Below are 6000 nucleotides of genomic sequence, written 5' to 3'. Positions count from 1 at the left end.
CACAGTTGAGTCTGTCCCTGATTCCAGCAGATGCACTTTCAGAGTTTCCACAAGAGCTACTGAAATGAGCTCACACATTATTAAAATGTTAACTCAATTTTTTATGAATCTATTTTTCCCTTCCTCTGATATAGAAATGTTTCTGGTATTCAGTAATTTTATTTGGCATGGTTTAAAAGTTGCAAAAGAAAAAAAAACAGGATCCTAATAATCTGTTCCAGGTTAATTTTTTAGTTCTAAAAATCCTATGCATATGTGAAAGTGCTAAGTTTTTTTAAGTGTAACAGAGGCAATTACTTTAGTGAATGCAGGAATGGTGGATGCCGCAATAGAAAAGGAGAGAAGGAATCTCCCAGGAGTGAAAAAGCTAGTGAATTACTCCTATATGTTACAATTGACAGCTAGAATAGATGAAAGAGACCCTATACGTGTGAGAACAATGTGGTCCCAAGGGCAGCTCTATAAACCAATCTCACAGCCTCCACTTTGGCAAACAAACACACAAACTACTAGTCTTGAAAAAATTCCATTGTTCCACACAGGGAGCATTGCAATGGAGTCTGGTAAAAACTGTATACTAGCATTTTATTACTGAATATTCTCAAGACATAAGAGAGTCAGGGTCTTTAAAAATTACTAGTTATTAGAAGTAAAGAATAGACTTAATTCTGACTGAGAATTTTCATTTGATTTGAAAATTTAGGAGCCACAAATAAGAATTAATCTGGGAAAAACAAAGTGATGATATTGTAGTTTTCAAATTGTGGAATAAAATAAGATTTTGTTGAAGCATCTTAAATACATAATACTAGTGATTTTTTTTGTAGCTGTATGAATGTTAACTGCAAATTTTTCCTTATAAAAGTGAGGCAGTATAGCTGCAAGTGCCCTAGGCTGTGAACTCAGAGCTCAGAGCAGGGCTGATTTATAGACTGATTAAAAAGCTTAACTGCTTTCTATGTAAGGGGCAGCCCATTAACAATACGCTCATAATCTAGTATTTTTTTTGTGTGTGAAATCATATGGATAATCTTTTTACTTTAATTATTGAATTTATTTTCAGAAATTATTACATCATTTTGACCGTACAGACTTTTTATAATTGCATATATCCTTGTAATCATATTGGCAAGATGCAGAATGAATCAGTATGAAACTTAAATAGATCCAGGCTCACAATTGGTGACTTACATAATAGGCAAACAGAATGACAAAGGGAAAAAAGGAATAAATGGTGCAATGTTCAGAGTTCAGGTAAATTATTCAATGTTATATATAAAATTGTACATTTATTCAGTATATTTAATTTTTATTTGCTAAGAGTAGATTTTTGGGGTTGTCTGTTGTACTGGTGTGCTGTTCTTTATATTATTTTTACAATGGCATATATTATTCATATGATATAAAATTTGAATAAATATTAAAATTGTTTTTAAAAAATTAAAATAAAAACTAAGTAAGGAAGCAAAAAAAATTTAACTTACAGTATGAAGAGCTAATGTTAAATCAGAAAATTCAGGGCAGCCCAGTGTGAATGCAGAGAATCAGACAGACTAGAATTTTAAGAAAATTATTTATAAATAACACTTCTAAAATGTTTATATATATATATTCACTTCAAAAAATAACATGTGTAGACTTCCTTTTGTTTTCTAGGGAAGAACTTGAATAAATGGCAAATTCTCACATCCTTGGCAAATGATGTTATTATTTAGAACCAAGAAATGTTTTCCTGAAAATTATTATTTAGAACTAACAAATGTTTCCAGCCATCTCTGATAGCTGAAAGGAGTTAATGACAGATAATTTATAGGGCATTTTGTTATGAAAGTTGAACTCAAATATATTAGTCTTATATTTGATTTTTATATATATTTGAATTTTCAGAAAATGGTTAATGTCTGTGGTTAGAGATTTGTTTGTTCTGCAGATGTATTAGTAATCCTCTACTTTATTAAACAGTTTAAACAGAATTGTCATTGGCCTCTTGACCTCATATTGCTCAGTTATATAATATCTTGGGGAGAAATACACTTTATACACTTTTCTGGGGAGATAAGATCCCATTATTCACGTATGTATACGTATGCATGTATCTTTTTTCTTTTTGCAATGAATATTACTCTGTATCCTGACAAGGCTAATAGCCATATCCTCCTACTTGGAGATTTGAGAAGCATGAGTGTTGGACGTGATCCTCAAGATCTACTATGTACAACTCCAAGATCTAAGTGTTTTCTTGAATGAGAACTCAGACTCTCACTTTCGGCAGACTTTACTTGGAGATGAGAGATTCTTGAAATTGGGCTTTTGGTGTCTGTAATATTACTGGAAAGGGAAGAATAGGGATAATGAGATAAATGACATGGAGAGATTCTCTCCTTAGATTGTTAAAGAGAACTTTCACTACAATCTATTTACCACTTCCTCGCTTTTATTTCAATATGTGCCATGGTCTTTCAGTCAAAAGAATTTCTAGTTAATGGAAAGGGAACTGTGAACTTTGTTAATATTGTTCAGTTCCCTTTTATATAGCACTCCTTCTCTTTATCAGGCTTGTCTTTTACTGTAGTCATTTCTGACCAGAAACAAATCAGGAAATTATCTATATATGGAGTAACAGAAGTACCTGAAGGAGCCCTTCTAGTGTGTGTGTCTTCTTAAATAAGATGCATGGGTTATATCTGATTAAGTTCCTTCTAATTTAATGAAAGCGCATTTACTATACTATTGGACATATTTGGACATCTTACATTTTTATTTTATTTTATTGAAACAGAGTCCTGCTCTGTTGGAGGCTGGAGTGCAGTTGCGCAATCTCAGCTCACTGGAACCTCTGCCTTCTGGATTCAAGTGATTATCAGGCCTCAGCCTCCCCAGTAGCTGGGATTACAGGTGAGCACCACCATGCCTGGCTAATTTCTTTTTGTATTTTTAGTAGAGACAGGGTTTCGCCATGTTGGCCAGGCTGGTCTCGAACTACTGGCCTCAAGTGATCTGCCTGCCTCGGCCTCCCAAAGTGCTGGGATTACAGGTGTGAGCCACTGCACCTGGCCTATTTATACTTTTCAAAATGTGCTTTTATATATTATTTATTCATTTTATGAAAATCATCACTCATGATGCATAGCATAATGCTATTCTATGTGAAAAAGTGCTTATTAATCATTAGATTAAGGCAAATTAAAATCACAAGATGAACCACTAATTGCCCAGAAGAGCGACCAGAATTTACCGAGATATTTATTACTACGTGCTGACAAAGATGCAGAACGAATGAAATTCCAGTCATACACGGGGGAATGTAAATTTATACAACCACTTTGAAAACATTTTGGGAAATCTACATAAAGTATTCCTTATGACCCACTAATCCACTCCTAAATATACATCCTACATAAATACATTCTCTTTTTTTTTTGTAGAAATGGGGTTTCACTATGTTACCCAAGCTGCTCTCAAATCCCTGGGCTCAAGCAATCTGCCCGCCTCAGCCTTCCAAAGTAGTGGAATTACAGGCTGCATTCATATATTAATTAAAATATGTGTACAAGAGTACAACATTCTTCATACCATTACTGTTCATAGTATACCAAAATTTAAGTTAAGAAGTTTATCTCCAGTAGAATGCCTAAATAAGTTGTGATATAGTCATGCAAATAAATTTTATGAAGCAAAGAAAAATAATGAACTCTCACTACATGCAATAAAATGAAAGAATATCAAACATCACTTTAAGAAATGAATCTGGGCAAAACTTATTCTTAAAGAATATTTAATATGGAATAATATTAAATATTAACAACAGACAAGTTCTATTCTATCTAAAGATTTTTCTTCTTTTACCCCACTTTTTTCTTTACCTCTTTCAATGTATCTAAAGATGATGTCACACACAAAGACCTGGACCTTCCCTGTCTCGTCTTCCCTATCTCCGCAATGTAACAGAAGTCTAAACCACTGCAGGAAGATTGAGAAACATAGCTTCCCTTAAGGTACTGGTAAAAATTTATTTCAGCTCATAGACAGGAACAAGAAATTAAAAGGTGGGAAATAGCATAAATACGGTTAGATTAAGACCTAGAACCGAAGGCAGAGCAAGATCACTGAGAAAGTCCCATTTACAAGTCCCAGAGATACAGTGTCTGCCTATAACAGAGGCTTAATCAGAACTGTTTCTTCTATCTGTGTGTATGTTTGTGTAATTATTTAGCCTGATCATAGAAAATACAATTTTTTAAATGATATAGAATATTCTGTAAACCAAATAATCATAAATTAAATCAAAAGGAAAATAGTAGTAAATTCCACAGTGTTAAAATACACACAAGATCTATATTATGATCTTAAAGTCTTTTATATAATATATATGTGTGTTTATGTGTGTGTGTATATATATATGTATGTATATAAAGATTCCATATATATATATATGGCTTCCTCATCTATTTGATACTAAAAGTCCTATATAAATATTTTCTATATTGAGTATGTTTCTACCTAGGTTTCCTAGCATCTATTTTAACTTTTAACTTTACAATTTTGGTTCCTATGCATTTGGTACATAGCTATTTATAAGTTTTAATTTTTCATTGCAAATTTTGATAGCATTAAGTTGTCACATTGAAAGTTGTTGATTTAAATTATACTGACTTTCTTATCAGATTCTCAGATCCTTCTTTCTTAATGTCTCCATCTTTCTAGCATAATTTTGTCCTTCTCTTTACTTGCAGTCTTTCTGAATTATTTTGCTTTAGGTGTCTTTTTTTGTATACAGGACATAGCTGGGAATTATATTTGCGCTTATAAAAATATTTTTTATCTTTTAATAGGTAAGTTAAGACCTTTCACATTTATTTTATAAATGGTGCATGAATTGAACATCTCTAATATAACTAATAAGTACAAAAAAGATACTCAACATCATAGTCATTGAGATTATTTTAATTAAAACCACAATTACATGCCACTATAAGCTCAATACAGCAGCTACAATAAAAAACATAGACAATAGTATTCGTTGTTAAGGTTATGAAAAAATGGGAATTTTAATGCATTCTAGGTAAGCATGTAAAATAATACAGCCACTTTGAAAAATAGTTTGTTTTCTTAAAAAAAAAATAAACATAAATGTACCAGAAAATCCAGGAACCCCTTTCCTAAGTATCTACCTAAAAGAAATAAAAATATGTTTATACAAAGACTTAAACTCATATATACATGATAGCATTATTTATAATAGCTAAAAAGGTAAAACAATCTAAATCTTGATCAACTCTTTAATGAATATCAAAATGCGAACTATTCACACATTGAAATGCTAATCAGAAAAAAATAAATAATGAAATACTGATTTATATTACAATATGGATAAATATTGGAAATATTATGCCAAGTTAAAAGACAAACTAAAAACTACATATTGTATAATTCCATATATATGGAACATTCAGAGGCAGAACATTAGAGAGAGGTAATTGATTTCTTGGTACTAGGGTAGATGGTGAAATTAATTGTAAACCAGCACAAGTCATCCTTTTGGAGTAATGATAATGTTCAAAAACTAAATTATGGTGACAGTTGCAAAACACAATAAATATACTAAAATTCATTGAAAGTTACAAATAGGAGAATGTTACATGGGAGAATTTTATGGTATACAGATTGTGTCTCAATAAAGTTGTTGAAAGTACTGAGGAATATAAAAGTTATAAAATTGCCAAAGTACTTTTCAAAAAAGAATAAAATGAGATTTACATTATCTGTATCCAAATGTGCTATAAGTCTGTAGGGATCAAGAAAGTATATTAGTGTATGGTGAGATAAATAAATATCTACAACAATGCAACAGAATTAGAGTCCAGAAGTAGATAACACATATATGGTCAATTGATTTTTGACAAAGGTGGTAAGATCATTCAAAAGATTCAAGGATAATCTTTTCCACAAATAGTGTTTAAATTTTTGGAATTCAGGGGCAAAAAATATGAACTTCAAACC

The 6000-nt window shown here is 31.4% G+C and overlaps 1 long non-coding RNA gene across 1 annotated transcript in view; it reads left to right on the top strand.

The window, feature by feature from the left end:
* The first annotated feature begins 1139 nt into the window (after positions 1-1139).
* LOC129393397 (uncharacterized) overlaps positions 1140-6000 on the top strand; it is a 130092-nt gene continuing 125231 nt past the window's right edge. Inside the window, exons 1-3 of the long non-coding RNA XR_008620237.1 lie at positions 1140-1254; positions 2780-2895; positions 3884-3995. This is a non-coding gene — a long non-coding RNA (uncharacterized LOC129393397). The remainder of the gene's footprint in view (positions 1255-2779; positions 2896-3883; positions 3996-6000) is intronic.

Source organism: Pan paniscus, chromosome 9 (genome assembly GCF_029289425.2).
Source record: "Pan paniscus chromosome 9, NHGRI_mPanPan1-v2.0_pri, whole genome shotgun sequence".
NCBI classification, from domain to species: Eukaryota; Metazoa; Chordata; class Mammalia; order Primates; family Hominidae; genus Pan; species Pan paniscus.
This window is presented reverse-complemented; position numbering and strand designations above follow the sequence as displayed.